At 42.5% G+C, this 22,170-nt stretch overlaps 1 pseudogene; it reads left to right on the top strand.

Annotated features, from left to right (window-relative positions):
• The first annotated feature begins 477 nt into the window (after positions 1-477).
• LOC120662665 lies at positions 478-15,333 on the top strand (annotated as a pseudogene).
• The last annotated feature ends 6,837 nt before the right edge of the window (positions 15,334-22,170 follow it).

The following is a 22,170-nucleotide window of genomic DNA, read 5'->3' as shown; positions in this document are numbered from 1 at the left end:
CTCAAGGAACAAACTTTATTCGAGTGAAACAAAATATTTCACAAAAGAAACAAAACTTAGAACATCATAAACAAATGGAAGGAGTTTGTTGCTTGCAGCCCTCTGTTTTTTTGCCCCGTAACAACCCAACGCCGAGAAAACGGAGACGTCCGTTCCGTTCGTGGCCCCATGCTGCGCGCGTTTACTTTTTTTTAAGCACCAAACAACAATTACCTGAAATTAATGGAGGGAAAGAAAGCTGCATATCCTATAAAGTGGCACCAATTACAACAGATGTAGATCATTAGTTACATCTTCCTTAATGACACAGCAACAATGGCTTCGCAGCCAAATCTAGATCATTAGTTACATCTTCCTCAACGATACAGCAACAATGGCTTGTCAGCCAAATCTTCCTACGCCTCACCAGACTAACTACATGGCTTCTCAGTAAAATCTTCCTACGCCAATCTTCCTACGCCTCACCAGACTAACTACATGGATATGTCAGTGCCATTACTTCAACAAGTACAAAGCATCATCACGCCACCTGATACTGATGCTGCCACATCCTCATCAAATTTCTTCAGGATCAACACTCAGTCTGTTGACACAGAAAGGATTGAGTTAGAAAGCGTAAGTCATACAAATCATACCCTAATATCATTCGTAGTGTGAATTTACTATATATATTTTATTTCTAACTTAATGCACATGGCTCCCTCTAACAATTCAACCAGAATTACAGAAAAGATTCGGCCCAAGTAGAAAATTCTGTGGAAGACAACATACCAAAGATTGGTATGAAATTCTATTATGAGCAAGAGGTATATGACTTTTACAATTTCTATGCTCGAGTCAAGGGATTCAGCATTCAACGAAGCAGTTCACATAATGTGAAAAATACTACCACAATAAAGAATAGGTATTCGAGGTCCTGATAAGAGAGAGGACTCTTCCAAGTATAGTAGACCAGAGACCCGATGTATGTGTCAAAATCGCATGAAGATCAGTCTCAAAGATGGGTTCTACTACATCTATGAATTTGAGCCTGAGCACAATCATATTCTTGCTACCGCTAGCCAAGCACATCATTTAAGATATCAAAGGACAATAACAGAAGCACAACTTGCAAGTGTTGAAGCTGCTAAAGCTGTCGGCATTTCAAATAAAGCTACATTTGATCTCATGGCAAAAGAAGCAGGTGGAATTGATAATCTTGGTTTTACACGTGAAGATATGAAAAACAAATTGTATTCAAAGAGGACACTGAAGATAAACCAAGCAGATACCGGAGGAGTGTTGGAATATCTAGAGAAGAAAACATCAAACGAAGAGAAGTTCTTCTATTCCATTCAGGTTGATGATGATGACTTGATAACAAATATATTCTGGACTGATTCAAAAATGGTTGCAGATTATGAAGTTTATGGTGATGTTGTTTGCTTTGACACGACATACAGAAAAGTTAATGATGGGCGTCCATTTGGTTTGCTTGTTGGAGTGAACAACCAAAAGAAAACTATCATCTTTGGTGCTGCACTTTTGTATGATGAAACTACTGAAAGTTTTGTTTGTCTTTTCAACACCTTTTTAGCTGCTATGTCAGGCAAGAAGCCACAAATTATTTTAACTGACGAAGATGCAGCAATGGACAAAGCAATTAAGATTGTACTACCAGAGAGTCATCATAGAATTATTGTTTGGCATATGAACCAAAATGCATACAAGCACCTCTCTAGAGTTGTGGAGGAATATAAGAAGTTTAATACAGATTTTTAGAGATGTATTTATGATCAAGAGGAGGAGGAGGATTTTATAAATGCATGGAACAATTTGCTAGAGAAATATAACCTGCAAGAAAATGAGTGGCTCGAAAGATTATTTAATAAAAAGGAGAAATGTGCCTTAGTGTATGGACTGTGGCAGAACCGCCTAAATTATCCCGGCTCAAGTGCATAAACCATCACCATAAAGGCAACATTAGCTTAAACGCACTTCAAACGGAACAATTTTTGGTCTGTCGGGTAACGTCCCGATACAACCACCGATTCTCGGATCGAACAAGCATACCCCGCACGAAGGCGAGTTCAGAGATATTACAACCACAATTTTACAACTCAGGCATAATAACGATTACAAACCAGTTAAACACATTATTACAAAGCCAACTTAAATAACAGTTATACAAGCTATGGTTATAAGTTCAGAGTCTAAACAGCGGAAGATGAAACACGATGACTACAACACGTCGCAAAAGTATACCAAGCTAGCCCAAGCATGGTATCACTCGTCATAGTCATTGCCGGCCGAAGACGTATCCCATTCTACGGACCAGCCAGGAGGCAACGAGCAAGGATAGGTCAAGCTAGCGATCTGATCCTCAAAACTCATACCTGAAAAAGGGTTTCAACAGCAAGGCTAAGTATTCTAATACTCAGCAAGACTTAACCGTCAACGGGTATAAGTAGCCCACTTTAACTAGACTATGCAAGGTTTTGTGAGGCTCTGGTATTCCTTTTTGCTGAAAAGCAATAAAAGTATGTCCTTACTTTCAGGTTTTAGCTTCAAGATTCTAGTTGATTAACCATTCTATGTAAGCAGCTACTAACCAATCATGGTAGAAAACTAAGCAAACATCAAGATTGATCATAATATTGTTGCTCTTATTACTCTGTGTGGCAGATCAATCAAGCAGTCTCATTTCATCGTGAGAGGCGGACGATTCTGAATCGAAATTCAACCTTGCAAGGACAACCTAGCACACACGTCTGGAACACCGTCGGGTCATTCCCAAACAACCGTTGACCTTTCTTTCCGGCTTGTGGATAGTGCCACTCTCGCCGACTACAGGGCTCCAAGGCCGAACCTTGTCCCTAGAAGTCGTAGTGTTGCGCAACATAAAAATAAAACCTACTCCTAAGAGAGAGTGGGAGGTATATCCACTCCCCGGTCCAATCGGCTACTAGGCTTGCCGCGTACCATATTTACGGCATGTGACTAGTACTTTCAAAAACTTAACCGGCACTACCACACACCGCGACCTTAGCAAGTTCATCAACACAGACGGGGTCTCACATAAGATCATGAAATCGAACACAACCCCGTCCGTCGTCCTTATATTGATGACAGAAAGTAAACAATCAATTCCTATAAAGCTCGCGAGTGACAGGCAATCACTCGACTTTTACCGACCCTATAAGCTTAGCAAGTAGTCGAACTCAGGTCTAGTGTTCAGTACATAGGTTCCTAGGATCATGCATCTAGGGTTTCAATTCAACTCCTATGAACTGTAAATGCACAAGTAAAATAATACAGTAAATGATATTAATTTGAAGTATAGGTTATGTCCGGGGCTTGCCTTCTCGGTAGTTGCTAACTATTTCAGCCCTAGGCTCTTCCGAACTTTGGTCCGGGGCTTCAGTTAGTTCCGCAGTGTTCGCTTGAGCTTCGAGATCACCTCCGTCAGATTCCGGGATCAGCTCGTACGTCCCGTCCGATAAGGCAGTCGTGTCTATATGTAATGCAAAAACAACATTATAAGCACACATGGGCAATCCTTTATAGAGTAGTTAAATAACACATTTAACTACACAAGGCATCATGATCAACAGCACAAAAGAAGTTAACTAACTTCATAAAATGAGTGGTGGTGATTTCCTATACAACTAAGTCATGGTTTGTAAATAAATCAACAACTCAGAGTACAAATATTAATAAATTCTACCAAAATTACACTAAATAGAACATGAACATACTAAGCTACCCTGTAAAAATCATGCCAAGACATGTAGCCATTTAATCACAACAAATCATTTATGCAGGCAACACCTAGCACAAGCTTGAATTATACAGATCAAACTAGAGCCAAGAAGAGGCTCAAAATTTAACAGAAGATCTATACAGGGATGATTTATCTACTGTGAATTTTTCATGATTTTACATACAAAGAAATAATTCTGAGAAAATAAACAAAACAGACATCAGTTTAGCAAGATTCAATTTTAGATCCTGTTCTAGTAATGAACTAAGCCTCAAACTTCCTGGACAAGCTAATATTTTCCAGATGAACACTCAGGAATATTTTCAGGATTTAACAAGAACAGAAACTATTTATCATAAATAAAGTATACTAAACAAGGATTAAATCAAATAAATAGCTACAACAAAGAACTGATCATGAAATTTTTATAGAAAAACTAGTGTAACATGATTCAACCCCCACAAAAATTTCAGAGCAATACAAGCTTTCAAGCATCAGATAAGAAAAAGATTAAAGAACAAGTATTTATTTACCTAATAACACAAAACAAAATCTACAGCAAAAACTTGTAACTAAAGCCTAACATATTATGGTTCTACTGCATAGAGCTCTTCAAGAGGATTCCAAAACATCTAGATTTGATATTTTACGAATTTTCTATGAATTGATATTGAATTTCAAAGATCACAACAAACTATTTCAAACAAGTCCTTATAGCACTATTTCCCTGAGTCACTAACATCGCAGACAACCCCCTGGGGTTTTTCAAATTCAAACTCGGGGTCCCTGGCCGTGGGGAAAAGAACAGAGGGAGGATGGCCGGCCAAATCCGGCGACGGTGAGCGCCGGCGGCGAGGGTGGAGGGTCGTGGGAGGTTAAGAAGGCCAAGGCGCACCTCTGGGTGGCTTTGGAGCTCGAGAGCAGGGCCGGAGATAGCGGGTCGACGGCGAGCGGCGGCTTGCGGGCTCGGAGCACGGCGGCGAGGTAGCTTCGGTAGGTTTGGGCGAGGGGAAAATGGCCTGGGAGCTGCGCTAGGACGAGGCGCGGCTAATGGTGGGGGATGTAGGGGTGGAGCGGGTCTGGGGTGGCGGCTCCGTGGCGGGGTGGAGCTCGCCGGGGTTCAAGCGGGGCGGCGGCGGTGTTCTGCGGTGTGGGAGCGAGGAGAGAGCGAAGGGATGCGCGAAATCGAGTTCTGGGACTCTTGTAGTGCGCGGGCGCTCGCTAGAAGAGAGCGGCGGGCTCTGCAGGGGGCGCTCCACGGCGGCGTCGCGGTGGCGGCCGTCGGGGCGGTTCTGGAAGCGGCGGGGGCGCGTGGCTCGGCCGGGAGGCTCCAGCGCGAAGCAACAGGAGGGGGAGGAGGTTGTCCGCGACGCGTGGGCGCCAGCGCACGGCGGAGTAATGGCCGGGAAAGCCGGGAAGGCGTCGGCGGCGGCGCTGTCGGTGGCGTCGGCGGCGAGAAGCAGAGCAGGGGGTGGAGGTGGAAGAAAAGGGTCGTTTTGCAATTACCAAAAGTTCCAGGGACCTCTCTGTAAACAAGCAATAACTTTTAAACTAAAGCTCAAATGAAAAAGTGCCCAACATGAAAGTTGTTCAACTTTTCAAGATCTACAACTTTGATGTTGTGCAAAAATTTATTTGACCAAAGATTCAAGAGCTAAAATTAAAATCATTGAAGAGATTTTGAATTCTAGGAAATTTGTCTTTTTCAAAGCAAATTCACTTCAACTCTAGACTCAAAAGCAAAAATGGCTGCCATGCATTAAATGCACTGAAATTTTGCAAAAACACCCTCCACTAAAACTATAATTACACAACCTATTCAACACAACTACAGAAAGGACCATGCATAAAATCATAATTACACTTATAACCTTTCATAATTACAAAAAGATCCTTTTTACGTAATTCAAGCACATAATGCGTGGCAAACCTACACAATTACTGTGCAGGCACCTAATTAAATTACTGTGTAAACACCCGGGGTGTTACAGCCTTCCCCCCTAAAAGGAATCTCGTCCCGAGATTACAGTAAGAAAAGGGTGCAAAGACTTGGTACCTGGACTGGTTCTAAGAAAGTCGGGAAAGTTTCTTTGGAGAAAATTTTCAGTTTCCCAATGTAGCTTCTTCTACAGTATGCTGATTCCACTGGATTTTGTACATTTTAACTTTCTCCCTTCTAGTACTTCTTTCTTTTGTGTCAAGAATCTTGATTGGATACTCCGTATAAGATAGATCGGATTCAATCTCGATATCCTATGGTTCAAGGATTTCAGTAGGTACCATGGTGCACTTCCGAAGTTGTGAGACATGGAAGACATCATGAACGGCGGCCAATTGAGTTGGAAGGCGGAGTCGGTAGGCAACGGGTCCACAAGTTTCGATAATTTCAAATGGTCCGATGTATCGGGGTGCTAATTTCCCTTTTAAACCAAAGCGTTGAACACCTTTAGTAGGAGATACTCGCAAATATACAAAGTCTCCTACCTCGAATTGTAAAGGATCTCTTCTTTTGTCTGCATAACTTTTCTGTCTTGATTGGGCTGCTTTAAGATTAACCTGGATAACTCTGACTTGCTCCTCTGCTTCCGAGACTAAATCTGGCCCAAAAATTTTGCGTTCTCCAGCTTGTGACCAATTCAAAGGAGTTCGACACCTTCGACCGTATAATGCTTCAAATGGTGCCATTTGCAAGCTGGATTGATAACTGTTATTATATGAAAACTCTGCCAGTGCTAGGCATTTAACCCAATTCTTGCCATATTGAATAACACATGCCCTCAACATGTCTTCAAGGATTTGATTGATTCTCTCAGTTTGCCCATCTGTTTGTGGATGATAAGCTGAACTACGAATCAGTTTTGTTCCAAGGGATTCTTGCATTTGCTCCCAGAAACGTGCTATAAACTGAGGCCCACGATCAGAAATAATCATCTTTGGAATTCCATGTAAACGAACAATCTGATCGAGATAGATCTCTGCGTACCTCTTGGCAGAATAAGTGGTGTGTACTGGAATAAAATGAGCGGTTTTGGTGAGTCTATCAACGATTACCCAAACAGAATCATGCTTATGAGGAGTAGTGGGTAAACCAACGATAAAATCCATACTAATGTCCTCCCATTTCCAGGATGGAATAGATAAAGGTTGGAGAGTACCAGCTACTTTCAAATGACTAGCTTTAACTCTTTGACAAACATCACACTCAGAAACATATCTGGCGATCTCTCTTTTCATTCGAGTCCACCAGAAATTTTGTTTGAGATCATGGTACATCTTGGTACCACCGGGATGAATCGAAAACTTCGATAGATGTGCTTCATCAAGGATTTGCTTTCTAAGCTGATGATCCTTAGGTACCACCAGTCGAGATTCAAACCATAGAACTCCTCTGTGATCCACTCGGAAACATTTATACTTTGCTTCACCTTGTGATAACTTTTCCTTGATGATCTTGATACCCTCATCATGTAATTGTCCCATGATGATGCTATCATGAAGTGTAGGCTCAATTGATATATGGTTCAAACTTCCTTGAGGTACCATTTCTAGGTTTAACTTCATCATTTCCTGGCATAGAGTTTCACTGAATGGTTCTACAGATAGACAATGGCATTGTGACTTGCGGCTGAGTGCATCCGCAACCACATTAGCCTTTCCTGGATGATAGTGCACTTCTAGATCATAATCCTTTATCAACTCCAGCCAGCGTCTCTGTCTCATGTTGAGATCAGCTTGAGTGAAGATATATTTGAGGCTCTTATGGTCAGTGTAAATATTACAGTGAGTTCCCATAAGATGATGTCTCCAAATCTTAAGAGCGTGAATGACAGCTGCTAACTCCAGATCATGGGTTGGATAATTCTTCTCATGATTCCGGAGAGCTCTTGATGCATAAGAAATAACCCGGTTGTCCTGCATAAGCACACAACCAAGTCCCGTATCCGAAGCATCACAATAGACATCAAAAGATTTGGTACTGTCCGGTGTAGACAATACTGGAGCAGTAGTTAATCGTGCTTTGAGAGTTTGGAAAGCTTCTTCACACTTATCATTCCAAACAAACTTCACTCCCTTCTTCAATAACTCTGTCATAGGCTTGGCTATTCTGGAGAAATCAGTAATGAATCGACGATAATATCCAGCTAAACCAAGAAAACTGCGAATTTGATGAACTGAAATAGGAGATTCCCAATCCATCACTTCTTGTACTTTAGTTGGATCAACAGATATACCATCACTGGAGATAGTGTGACCTAAGAATTTCACGCTGTCCAACCAAAATTCACACTTGGAGAATTTGGCATAAAGATGATGATCTCGTAATCATTGAAGAACGATACGCAAATGTTCAGCATGATCTTCTTCATTCTTGGAGTAGATCAAAATATCGTCAATGAAAACCACGACGAATTTATCTAGCTCCGGCATGAAGACTGAATTCATCAAGTACATAAAATATGCTGGGGCGTTGGTAAGGCCAAAAGACATAACCAGATATTCATATAGTCCATATCTGGTAGAGAAAGCAGTCTTTGGAATATCACAAGGCTTGATCTTTATTTGATGGTAGCCAGAACGAAGATCAATCTTAGAGAAAATCTTAGCTCCAGCTAACTGATCAAACAGAATATCAATGCGGGGAAGAGGATACTTATTTTTAATAGTGACCGCATTGAGTGGTCGATAATCAACACATAGCCTCAAACTATTGTCTTTCTTCTTCACAAACAGGGCCGGACATCCCCAGGGTGAAGAACTTGGACGTATAAAGCCCTTGTCAAGAAGATCTTGGAGTTGGACTTTCAATTCTGCTAATTCATTTGGAGGCATTCGGTACGACCTCTTAGAAATAGGGGCTGTACCGGGTTGAAGCTCAATAACAAATTCAATATCTCTATCCGGGGGCATTCCAGGCAAATCATCTGGAAATACATCCGCATACTCCCACACAACAGGGATATCTTCAAGTTTAAGTTCTTTTGCGGCATAGGCACAAGAGTTGAAGCACTCTCGTCGTGGTAGATAGAGTATGGTGGCGCCTTGGTGTGGTGAATCTATCTCGACAGCTCGTGAAGAGATATCTAACAGTACTTTATGTGTAGTCATCCAATTTATGCCCAGAATAACATCCATGCCTTCTAAGTTCAACAGGATCAAATCTGTCTTTATCAATTTACTACCCAGCTTAATTGGCACACATCTAGTGATTTGATTGGAAGCTATCTTCCCACCAGGGGTTGTTATCATGAAAGATCCCTTAGTATGACAAAAGTCCAATCCTATTCTTGCTCCAAATTTGGCACTTATAAAACTATGAGTTGCACCAGAATCAAATAATATGACTGCGGGTTTATTATGGATAGAGAAAGTACCCGTCATTACTGGTGCTCCTGCTGGAAGGTTTGCAAGAGTAGTGAAGTTAACTCGCCCTTGTCGGACTTGCACCATTTGCTTCTTGCCCTTGCTCTTGTTGTTGTTGTTGTTGTTGTTGTTGTTGTTGTTGTTGTTCTGATTAGAGTTTTGCCCTGGATTATTCTTTCTGGGTTGTGGACAATTCTTGGCAAAATGAGAAGCACTGCCGCAGTTGAAACATCGATTATTACTATTCCCACTATTGAACTGTGGGGCATTCGGCCTCGGCCTAAATTGCTGCTGTTGCTGTTGCTGAGGCACTGGAGGTCTGAATCCTCCTTGTTGCTGAGGCGGCCTAAAGACAAACCTACCCACTGGGGCATTTCTTTGTGGAGGCCTTGGTGGAGTATTTTGCACCAGGCGATACCTCGGTGGCTGGGCACTCGAGGGTCCCGTTGGTGCCTTCCGCTTTTTTTCAGCACGATGTGCAGCAATACAATCTTCCTGTGTAATGGCCATATTAACCAGCTCATTATAGGTATTGGGCTGAACCAAGTTTAAACGTTCTTTGAGCTTAGTATTGAGGCCACGACGGAAACGATCACGTTTCTTGGCATCAGTATCAGCATGGTGGCCCGCATACTGGCACAGATGATTGAAGGTCTGTGCATATTGTAGAATAGTGCGGGTTCCCTGATCTAGAGCCAAGAATTCATTCAACTTTCTTTCAATTAGTCCATCCGGAATATGATGTGATCTGAAGGCTGTTCTGAATTCCTCCCAAGATATGATATGTTCAGCAGGCTGCATTGCACAATAATTATCCCACCATATACGTGCAGGACCACGCAGCTGTTGGGCGGCAAAGGGGGCCTTGTTTGCATCAACACACGGTACTGCTAATAAAGCAAACTTGGAATTGATCGTACGGAGCCAAGCATCGGCATCCAATGGGTCATCAGCTTTGCTGAAAAGCGGAGGTTGGGTACCAAAGAATTCCTGGTAACCCGCTGGTTGTGCCTCCCTTCCTCCATACTGTTGACGTGGCTGATTTTGTTGCCCTTGGACTAGCTGGCGAAGCAGCTCTGTTTGCATGGCCATTAACTCGGCCAGATTCGACGGGGGTGGCGGTGGTTGCTGAGATCCACTGCCATTTTCACAACCGAAGCCATCAGGCGTTCCACGTGTATGACCAACCATCTGTAATCATGGAAGACATCCATTAGATACATATTTCTCGCTTCCAAAATCAATGGCACGTGCAATGATCATACAATGGATAAAACAAAATCAGCAAAATTTACTAGATGCGGTGTAGCACAATATGCACAACACATAACTGTGCAACCCACAAAAATCAAAACTAGTCAGCTGCTAGATAGCTTCATGCTCCATCGTATAGAGACTCAATGCTGAGAGCAAAGGGTAAAGACAATAATCTATCACTTCGCTCTTCATCGCTATGTGCTATGTTGCTAAACAACAGAGATCATAGAAGGGGGTGGACTAAAATTTAGTCTCACAGATTCGCATGCTAACATTTGATGAGCACAAATGCCACAAAATTTGCAACATCTTTAATATTCATCAGCGGCGTGAAAATGCACAAATGAAGATATTTGCTAAGTAGGAAGATTATGATTTCCAAACTGGTAGTCGCTACTTATATTACATCCAAAGCAACATTTTTCTTACAACCTAACATCGCTCAACCTTACCACATATAATACAACAAGTGGTACTCCTCCCTAAGGCTATTTTACAATAACATCTTCCCTATATACATATGCTACAACAAGAGAACACAACTATCTAGGACAAGTCTAAGACGCCTAGAAGTCGTCGAGGTTGCCCACAGAAGAGGCACTGCCGGAAGAAGAGTCGTCCGGCTGAGGGTTAGGCTCAGCAAGTGCGTGCTCTGAATCTAAGTCAGATACTCCCTCAATCTCCTCTGGGTCCTCCTCTGCTGCTGCCGGCTCAGCTGGGGCATCTAGTTGCTCCTGGAGCATACCAACATGTGCCAAAGCATCAGCCCAATCTGCTTGAAGCTCATTCACCTGCCCCTGAAGAAAACCAATAACTATGTTGCGCTGCTCTATCTCAGCACCATGCTCCATAGCCTGATGCTCAAACTGTGAAATGGCCAGATCCCTCCTAGCTACGGCATCCTGAAGTCCCTGAATCTGAGTATCCCTCAAACGAAGGCCTCGCTGAAAACCCTGGGCCAAGTCTATCACCTGGTCCATGTGTCGCTGCTGGAGTATCTGGTAGTGAGACTGAGCATTCATATATCTGACTACTGCCTCGATAGTCTCATCCGCTACATCTCCAATCGAGTGCCCAAAGTGTGTGCCCCTGAACAGCCACTCTGCATTGCCAGCACTGACTGCTGGAAACAAACCAATAGGATATGCTGCAAGCTCCTCAGGATGGTGCTCACAAAAAGTGGTGATAGCGTTGAGAGCTGCTTTCTCAAACGCATCCACAAGACGGTACCCAATCACCTCGATCTCAATCGGTGGCCACTCCAAGGTGGGGTGCTGAGGAATGGTCATTTTAACTCTGTTCTTCTTAATTCCATCCTCCGAAAACTGGCGTCCCGTGTACTGGGGTGGATCTGGGTAGTGGAAGATACGAAGTGAATCCCAAAGAATCCTCGGAAAACCCTCCCAGTACAGACAATCGGTATGAGCATTTCCCTCCTCATCCCAAAAGATCTGGGAACAAGTCGCCATCTGAATCAAAAAGGATTCAAATGTGAGTAATACAATTATCTCAAGACTTCTCAAATAAAGCTTTAAGAAGACTGCGGTAAAACAAATGTGATTCTAATTCACAAGATGATATGATTCCAAACTCAAAGAATAATAAACCACAATTGGTACTGGTTCATCATTTGAGATTCTAAGGAATGAAAAGATCCTTATAACAACAAGATGGGGTTTAGGAGGAAGGCATGACTCGAAACCATATTTTTCATCTAAAGGAAACCTAAGCATTTTACAAGCATTCTACTAAAATCAGAATTTCACTCACTCATGTTTTAAGCACACTAACACTTATCTTATGAGGATTCATATTAGAAATTCCTTAACAAGCTCATGTAGCAACTTCAACTATTATGAACCAATCAAACATCAACCAAATATGCATGCACGTCCTGACCGACCTCATAAGATAAACAATTGCCAACTATGGTTGGGCTTACGTGGTTAGCACGGTGGTATAGATAAATACGGCTCTCCCTATATAGCTAGTCGATACATTCTAACCGTTCTTATCTTATCGAATCGTGGTTAGCGTACCTGCATTAAGATTGACAGAACATAAATATATATACCCAATGAACCTTTCATGCCAGCACTCATGAAAGCGTTCCCAAACATTACCGCTCACTATAGAAGCGGCAGCCATACAATTTCCGCCGTATGGCCAACGTTAACATACGCTACTCAGAGGCGTATTCACAAGTTCCTTTACTCCCAATATAGTCGATCGAGATCGGTATATTGGCAGCAGCTCAAGTAAGTCACTGCTTGAGCGCAGCGTTCGGTTCGCATCGCCGACGGGAAGGTCAGACTCCCTCAGCTGACTGAGCACACTTTACTTCCAATATAGTCAACTAATAGTCGGTATATTGGAAGCACCTCAAGTAAGCCACTGCTTTCAAGCATCAGATAAGAAAAAGATTAAAGAACAAGTATTTATTTACCTAATAACACAAAACAAAATCTACAGCAAAAACTTGTAACTAAAGCCTAACATATTATGGTTCTACTGCATAGAGCTCTTCAAGAGGATTCCAAAACATCTAGATTTGATATTTTACGAATTTTCTATGAATTGATATTGAATTTCAAAGATCACAACAAACTATTTCAAACAAGTCCTTATAGCACTATTTCCCTGAGTCACTGACATCGCAGACAACCCCCTGGGGTTTTTCAAATTCAAACTCGGGGTCCCTGGCCGTGGGGAAAAGAACAGAGGGAGGATGGCCGGCCAAATCCGGCGACGGTGAGCGCCGGCGGCGAGGGTGGAGGGTCGTGGGAGGTTAAGAAGGCCAAGGCGCACCTCTGGGTGGCTTTGGAGCTCGAGAGCAGGGCCGGAGATAGCGGGTCGACGGCGAGCGGTGGCTTGCGGGCTCGGAGCACGGCGGCGAGGTAGCTCCGGTAGGTTTGGGCGAGGGGAAAATGGCCTGGGAGCTGCGCTAGGACGAGGCGCGGCTAATGGTGGGGGATGTAGGGGTGGAGCGGGTCTGGGGTGGCGGCTCCGCGGCGGGGTGGAGCTCGCCGGGGTTCAAGCGGGGCGGCGGCGGTGTTCTGCGGTGTGGGAGCGAGGAGAGAGCGAAGGGATGCGCGAAATCGAGTTCTGGGACTCTTGTAGTGCGCGGGCGCTCGCTAGAAGAGAGCGGCGGGCTCTGCAGGGGGCGCTCCACGGCGGCGTCGCGGTGGCGGCCGTCGGGGCGGTTCTGGAAGCGGCGGGGGCGCGTGGCTCGGCCGGGAGGCTCCAGCGCGAAGCAACAGGAGGGGGAGGAGGTCGTCCGCGACGCGTGGGCGCCAGCACACGGCGGAGTAATGGCCGAGAAAGCCGGGAAGGCGTCGGCGGCGGCGCTATCGGTGGCGTCGGCGGCGAGAAGCAGAGCAGGGGGTGGAGGTGGAAGAAAAGGGTCGTTTTGCAATTACCAAAAGTTCCAGGGACCTCTCTGTATATAAGCAATAACTTTTAAACTAAAGCTCAAATGAAAAAGTGCCCAACATGAAAGTTGTTCAACTTTTCAAGATCTACAACTTTGATGTTGTGAAAAAATTTATTTGACCAAAGATTCAAGAGCTAAAATTAAAATCATTGAAGAGATTTTGAATTCTAGGAAATTTGTCTTTTTCAAAGCAAATTCACTTCAACTCTAGACTCAAAAGCAAAAATGGCTGCCATGCATTAAATGCACTGAAATTTTGCAAAAACACCCTCCACTAAAACTATAATTACACAACCTATTCAACACAACTACAGAAAGGACCTTGCATAAAATCATAATTACACTTATAACCTTTCATAATTACAAAAAGATCCTTTTTACGTAATTCAAGCACATAATGCGTGGCAAACCTACACAATTACTGTGCAGGCACCTAATTAAATTACTGTGTAAACACCCGGGGTGTTACATGGACGAAATACATTTTCTACTGATATGGTTAGCACTCAAAGAAGTAAAAGCATGAATAATGAGTTGAAGGGATATATTAGTGTAAAATATGACATACTTAATTTTTTTAGCACTTTGACCGGATGGTGGCAGATAAATGATATGAGGAGGTGAGATGTGATTTCAAGGCAACACAAAGTACCCCACCTTTGAAATCGAACCTGAGAATATTAAGGCATGCAGCAAAAATTTACACTCCTGCGGTGTTTAAGGTATTTCAAGAACAAGTGATGCAAACACTGAACTGTGATCTATTCTATTGTGGTGATGTTGATGCTGAAAAGGAGTACAAAATAAATGTTTGTGGGAGGAAAAATGAACACATAGTAAAGTTTTCTACATTGGGAGGTCAAGTAAATTGTAGCTGCAAAAAGTTTGAATTCGTTGGATTTTTTTGCTGCCATGCGTTGAAGATACTTGATATTAACAATATTAAAAAAATTCCTGAACAATACATACTAAAAAGATGGACGATAGATGCGAAAGTACTTCATATCAAGAGCAATTTTGAGACACACGAAGATCCCAAAACAAAGCTATCACAATGCAGAAAGGAGTTATCTAAAATGTTTCTTAAATTAGCTGCCCGAGCTGCAAAATCTGATGAAACATACTTAATGGCTGTAAGCAATGCAGAGCGATTAGCAGAAGATGTGGAGAAAAGCCTAGGAAAAAGATTTGATCCAGATTTGGATAGTTCAACTCATACACAAGGTTTGCACTATGCTATAACCTGAACCTGAATAATTATAACCTGAACCTGAACAATACTTGTGTTTTTTTCCTAAACAATTAACTTTTTGTAGGAACACAACAACAAGATGAGGCTATAAAACCAAGAGGCATCAAAGTTAAAGAAAAGGAAGTTCGTGGATCTGAGAGACCAATTGGTGGTTTTGAGAAGGCAACATGGCAGAGAAAAAAGACCAAGAAGGACCCAAAGGCATCTGATTCTGCAATGGAAGCAAATACTAGTTCTGCATCTGATTTCGAGAAGCCAACAGGAAAGAGGAAAAAAAATCATAAATGATCCAAAGACATCTCATTTTCCAATAGAAGTAGTAACACATTCACATCCATATAACACTATTTTGGTATAAGATTTCTAGTTTATTTACCATTGTAAAGACTTATATGCGATACTGATAATAGTATTCCTTTTTTTATTGGTATGCAGGGCCATTTAAGGACTAGTACACACCAACATCACATACAAATGCCAGGCTTCTATCCAGGCTACTATCTAGGTGGAAATGATTTCATGCCTCCATCGTTTGGTCCTTTCTTTGGGACTCCTGATCATGGTCGAGGCACACAACCAGGAAATGCTACTCAGTCATTTGATGCAAATCCCAAAAATATGTTTTTTGGGACTCAAGATCATTGAATCCTATGTATACAACAATTTATTTTACAAAGGAACTAGACTATCTGTGTTTCATTTTGATTATTTGGTGAGCTAGATTTCAATCAGACGTCATGAAAATAGAATCTAAAGTAGAAAATTGCATACCTTGCTGCCAAGCATGCTGCTGCGAGAAGAGATCCTAGAAGCCTCCTAGCTCGATGTCCCGTCGTGGTGACCTCGACTCGATGCACCAAGGAAACACCAAAATCGAACTCCCCCTCGCCAGATCGAGATCCCCCAGCAAGAATAGAGTTCCTGATCACCCAAATCAAAATTATGAAGCATGAATAAAGGTCCTGACCACCCAAAATTTAGATCAAGAATCTAGAAACAATGATTTCCCCTTCATAATTAGCTCACTGCCACCACCAAGCTCGAGCTTGCTGCTGCCATTTCTTGTCAGAACTTTGCCTCTACCAAAATCGCAGCTGGCACACACCACGCAACAGCAGCAGCACCAACACCAGGACATGGCCGCAGCCTACTAACGCGCTCGGCTGCCAGGTCCGGAGGGGAGGGAGCGGGAGGCTCCAGGGCCGGCGCAGAGAGCCGCCAGAGCTGGCGAGGAGTGCGCCGCAGATGGCAAGGAGGGAGCAGGGGGAGGCACCGCAGCCGGTGAGGAGGCCACCGCGGCCAGCAAGGAGAGCGAGGAGGGAGCGGGTGAGGCGTCGTGGCCGGCATAGAGGGCCGCCGGGGCTGGCGAGGAGGGAGCGGGGGAATGCGCCGCAGCCGACAAGGGGAGCGAGGTGGAGGCCTCTGCGGATAGAGAAAGAAGCTTCAGGATAGCATGAGCTAAACGAGTGAGCAGAGAAGGGGAAAGAATAGAACAGAGCATTAACGGGGGCGGACCGGTTGAGACGGTTCTGTTTTCTCGGTGTTGTGCTGACTTCCACGTGTTTAGGGGATACGGAAGGGGATACATAAAGGGGACAGGCAAGCTGCAGCCGGCCGATCAGGCGTCCCCCATGTATCTAGGGCTGTTTCTTGCATGGTCAAGTCGCACTTGAGTCTAGGTCGACATGTCATGTTAAGAAGAGTTTAATTTGCTTTTTTCTACTCATAGTCGGGACACATAAGAAGAGTAAATATTTTTATTCACTTTTAATAAATTTCTCTCTCCAATTCGATTCTAGGGCACCACCATGAGTAATCAAATTGCTCTCAAGTTTATCGACCACTGAACTGAAATAGGATGAAAAGAAATAATATGTACTATTAGAGCACTGAAGGTACGAGTTTCGACATGAAAAACTATAATTATTAACAGCCATTGTATAAGGAACATTCCCCTACTTGACATTCTGGATCAATTTCAAGAGAGTTGTAAGCCTGTACTCGTATGGTGCTTTATAAATTTTAATTGTGGTGAATTTATATAAATCTCAATGCCTAGATAAGAAAAGATTACCTCCTAACATAAGTGTCATTGATTGGTATACTCGTTTCAGTAGATTTGAACTAACAGAGCATAACATAAATGTATATAATTTTAAGTTAACATGACACATATATGCCTATAGATAATTTTTAAATTTTGAAAACATGAATGTATGGAATGCTTAAACAATTTAACAAGAAGAATTTCAAATTATTGATAAGTATTTAAATTCATAAATTTCATGGAAAACGCTAGTAAAAAATCATCCTAACTCATGGAACAAAAGTTTATCCTTGTAGACATTAAGTAGGATGAGAAATTTTCAGTACCTTAAATAAATCACTTTAACTCAAGGAACAAACTTTATTCAAGTGAAACAAAATATTTCACAAAAGAAACAAAACTTAGAACATTAGAAAAAAATCATCCAAACTAGATGTAAAAATGTTCAGATAGAACAAAATGTTGTACAACAGGAAACAAAATTGGAGTTGAACAAAAGTTGAACATGAAACGTACAACGAATCATCCAAATGTAACTGTTAGCACAAAAAAAATCAGCCTAAAAATTTCTCAGGCGCAACACACCAACTCGGGAGATCCAGCAAAATAGGTGAATTCATCCTTGAACTTTCATGTGAGGGTCAACTTCATCCCTCAACTCTTAAAAGAATTTAATCCTCTAACTTCTATTTTTGATTCAATCTTACCCTTCTTCAGAGCTAGACCTCCACGTAGGCATGCCACGTCATCCAACCGGATCTTAGCATAGGTTTCAAAGTCCAAAGTGCCCTCCATATACAAGAAGAATAAATTGCTACTAATCTCACAAGTCAAAGGCTACCAAGAACTACTAACATGCCCTTAAAAACTACTAACATGAACAACAGGTACGACAGACGAGTAAGTATTAAACACATTGTTGAGAGAGCAGAAGGGGAGCAGCTTTGCTCCCTGGATGATCAATCCTCTTCCATAGCTGTGGAAGCTTGGAAGAACCTGGATTTCTTGTGGTGCTGCTACTTGTCCAAGAAGACTTTGAGGAAGAGCGGCTGCACGTTGAGGGGAGAGAGAAGCCAACTGAAACACGGGTATATATGAAATTTGCTATAGTAAACCATGCATACAAGTGATGTGGAATGCCTATTTGATTGTCCAGTTCGGATGAGGTAGGGGCGGGCCTGCAACCCAGGCCACTAGGGCCATGGCCCTAGTCGTGGGACAAAAAATTTTGCAACCCCCCTCAATCTGTGGCCCAATAGCCCAACAAAACAAGCAGGTCAGCACTCTGCAAGGCAGGTCATGCACGGGCGCACGGCCAGAAGATGCACGCCGCCGCCGCAATCGCTAGTCGCAGGCTCGCGCTGCGCCGCTGCCTCGCCTAGTCGCCTGGATCTCGCACCCTCGCACGCACGCATTGCCGTCGACCCGTCATCCCCCATTAGGGTCGCGCCTCCCCCGCCGGCCGTCGGCGTCGTCCCCCGCGGGCGCCGGGCAGCCTGCCGCTGCTGGGCTGCGAGCTGCACTACTGCCGAGTATTATTGAGGTAATTTCTCTCCGAAATTCCAATTCCCAAGTGCATATGAATATTATTGGCACTGACATGACCAATTGCAAATTGGTGTTATAGTTTACACAATGAAAAGGAGCAAGACTTTGCAATCTTATTCTGCACGTGTCCCCCTGCCACACAACATAATGCAGATGAAGTGGATGATGTCTCTCCACCTTCAGCTCCGAAACAAGAAACAAATCAATCTCCTCCACCTCCATCTCAAGGTACAGAACAAAATACAGCTGGGACTAGATTAAGTGCTGCACAAGTCCAATTTGATCCGTTTGGCATTGCTATAGAGTCAATTGAGCCTCCTAATCTAGAACAGGGAACAGTAGGAATTGAGGAGGAGATTGTAGATCAGGATTCGAATCATGTGCTTGATCCTGATGAAGATATTATTTTGGATCTGGCCTTCGGAAACCAATTGATGAAATGCATTCGAACATTAGGGATGATGCCAAAAGGGAGTATATTTTGTTAGGTCCATGCCAACCAATTGGTCATACATATCCAAGAAGGAAAATAAGTGGCCGCTGTAGGAGTTTTCTTGAGAAATGGTATACAAATCATCCTTGGTTGGAATATAGTATTAAGAAGGATGCTGCATTTTGCTTCTATTGTTATCTCTTTAGACCTTTTAGAGTTGAGAATTTTGGTATTGAAGCCTTCACAAAAAATGGGTTTGTTAATTGGAAGGATGGCCCAAAGTTATTTGATGATCATGCTGCTTCTTTAGCTCACAATAAGGCAAGAACTGATTATGAGTCCTACAAAAACCAGAGAACAAGTGTGAGACATAAATTAGTTAAGGGAACCAAAAAGGGGGAAGAACAATATAGAAGTCGCTTGATCATTATATTGAGAGTTGTAACATTTCTTTTGCTGCAAGCACATGCATTTCGTGGACATGATGAGTCCTCCACATCAAGGAACAAGGGAAATTTTTTAGAGATGCTAGAATGGTATAAGGAAAGTGATGAAAAGGCTGCACAATTACTTGGTACTGCTGGTAAGAACAATACAATGACATCACATAAAATTCAGAAAGACTTGTGCAAGACTTGTGGAGAATTGACTGCCAAAGCAATTGTTGAGGACATTGGGAAAAGGTATTTTGCTGTTCTTGTGGATGAGGCAAGAGATGCATCTATCAAAGAACAAATGGCTGTGATAGTGAGGTATGTCCTACTAATTTCGATTCACTTTTCTTATTGATTTGTATCTATATATCTTGCTGATTTGTATGTATGTGATATGTGTCTATGTAGGTATGTCAATGCGCAAGGGCAAGTGATTGAAAGATTTCTTGGTGTCAAGGCTGTGGCTGATACAACTTCCTCTTCTCTAAAGGAAGCTTTAGATGGTATGTTTGCTCACTATGGTTTGTCGATCTCTAGATTGCGTGGGCAAGGGTATGATAGGGCATCTAATATGAGAGGAGAATTCCATGGGTTGCAAAGGAAAATATTGGATGAGAATCCACATGCTTTTTTATACATTGCTTTGCACATCAATTTCAACTAGTGGTGGTCTCAGTTGCTAAGTGTTGTTCTTCGGTATTTTATTTCTTTAACATCACCACTTTGATCGTCAATACCGTCAATGCTTCTTGTAAGAGAAGAGATCAATTGGCACACCACCACCATGAGAACATTGTCAATCAGTTGGATACTGGTAAATTTTTTAGTGGAAGAGGGAAAAATCAAGAAATCAACCTTGCAAGGGCAGGGATACATGATGGGGCTCACATCACAAAACTTTATGTCATCTTCAGCAGATGTGGGATGCTGTCCTAGAAGTATTAGAGAATATTTCTGAAGATGGTGTTGGAGAAAAGAGAACTACAACTTCTGGTTTGTTGTTGCAAATGGAGAACTTTGAGTTTGTGCTTATAATGCATCTTATGATCAATATGTTGGGCGTTACTAATGATTTATCACAATGCTTGCAAAGAAAAGATCAGAATATAGTTCGGGCTGTAGGGCTGATTGGGATCACATTGGAGAAAATAAAAGATGTGAGGAAGCATGGCTGGGATGAGCTATTTGATGGGGTAAAGGAATTCTGTATGACCCGTCACATCATTATCCCAAATATGGAGGACAAATTAACAGTCAGGGGTCGATCAAGGGGTCGTGGAGGGCAGTAGGTAACCTACTACCATCACTTCAAAAATGAAATCTTTAATGTGGTGAATGACCAAGTTATTGTTGAATTAAACAACCAGTTTCCATAAAGGTCTACCCAATTATTGAGATGCATTGCTTGTCTAGATCCAAAAAATTCCTTTGCCAATTATGACCGTGACAAACTGATGGAACTTGCTAAGATTTATGATGCTGACTTTCTCCCACTATGAGCTTTCCAAACTTCAAAGGCAACTTGATAATTTCATTGATGATGTGAGAGCTGATCCTGATTTAAAAAATTGTGTGGACCTTGGTGTTCTTGCAATGAAGATGGTTCAATCAGATAGACACACAAACTTTGCATTAGTTTATTGCCTCATTGAATTGGCTTTGGTTTTACCGGTTGCAACCGCAACAGTAAAAGGGGCATTCTCAGCTATGAACATTATCAAGACAGATTCGCAGAATAAAATGGGAGATGAGTGGCTGAATTCTAGAATGCTATGTTATATTGGGCGAGAAGTATTTCTGAAGCTAAAAGATGCTGACATCTTACATCATTTTCAAGAAATGAAGTCTACCTAGACTAAGCACTACTTCTGGTACATTACATTTTTACATTAAAAAAGAACTATGGAGTTCTAGTTGTTTCGTTACATTTTTATTTATACTTTCATATTGTCCATGTGCAACATTTTTATTTATACTTTCATATTGTCCATGTGCAGGAGATGCCAATAGCGACGAGGAAATGGAAGATGTGACCGGATGAACGCGCCAAATCTTGGCTACCTGACTAGGTATTGTATCAAACTATCAAACTTTTAATTTCAAGTTTTTTTCTCGATCTGGATCTTTTACTGTAGCTATTACTTTATATGTGATGCGCATGAGTTAGTTTTGGCCGTTGAATTTTGGCCCTAGTCTTGACAAAAAGTTGGGTCCGCCATTGGGATGAGGGATGGAATTGGATTCGGATTAGAGATGAAATTGAATTAAAAGCTAAAGTTGGATAACCATATTAAACCTTTTAAGAGTTGAGGGACCAAGTTGACTCTACCAATTTAACTATTTACCTTTAGTTAAGAGGCTTAGGTTTTTAAGGTTCGGGGTAGTGCATGGAGACTACTACTTCCATATTACACCCATCAAACTATCCTCCTCTGTAATCCTGTGAAAAACTCACGTCACTGTCACGGCTAGTAGAATACCCCGGGCATAATTGGGATTTGGGATATGTGGCAGTGGTGGCATGGCCCATTGGGCACCGCGACCGGCTCGGCAACTTGCCGTGTGTTTGGTTGCGGGATCAGTGGGTTGGGTTGGGTTGGCTCCAACCCTCATTTTGAGAACGGAGCCAACCCATCTATTGTTTGGTTTGTAGATCTGATTTT

The sequence above is a fragment of the Panicum virgatum genome, chromosome 2N, assembly GCF_016808335.1.
Source record: "Panicum virgatum strain AP13 chromosome 2N, P.virgatum_v5, whole genome shotgun sequence".
NCBI classification, from domain to species: domain Eukaryota; kingdom Viridiplantae; phylum Streptophyta; class Magnoliopsida; order Poales; family Poaceae; genus Panicum; species Panicum virgatum.
Note: the sequence above shows the minus strand (reverse complement) of the source record. Positions and strands in the feature narration are given on the sequence as shown.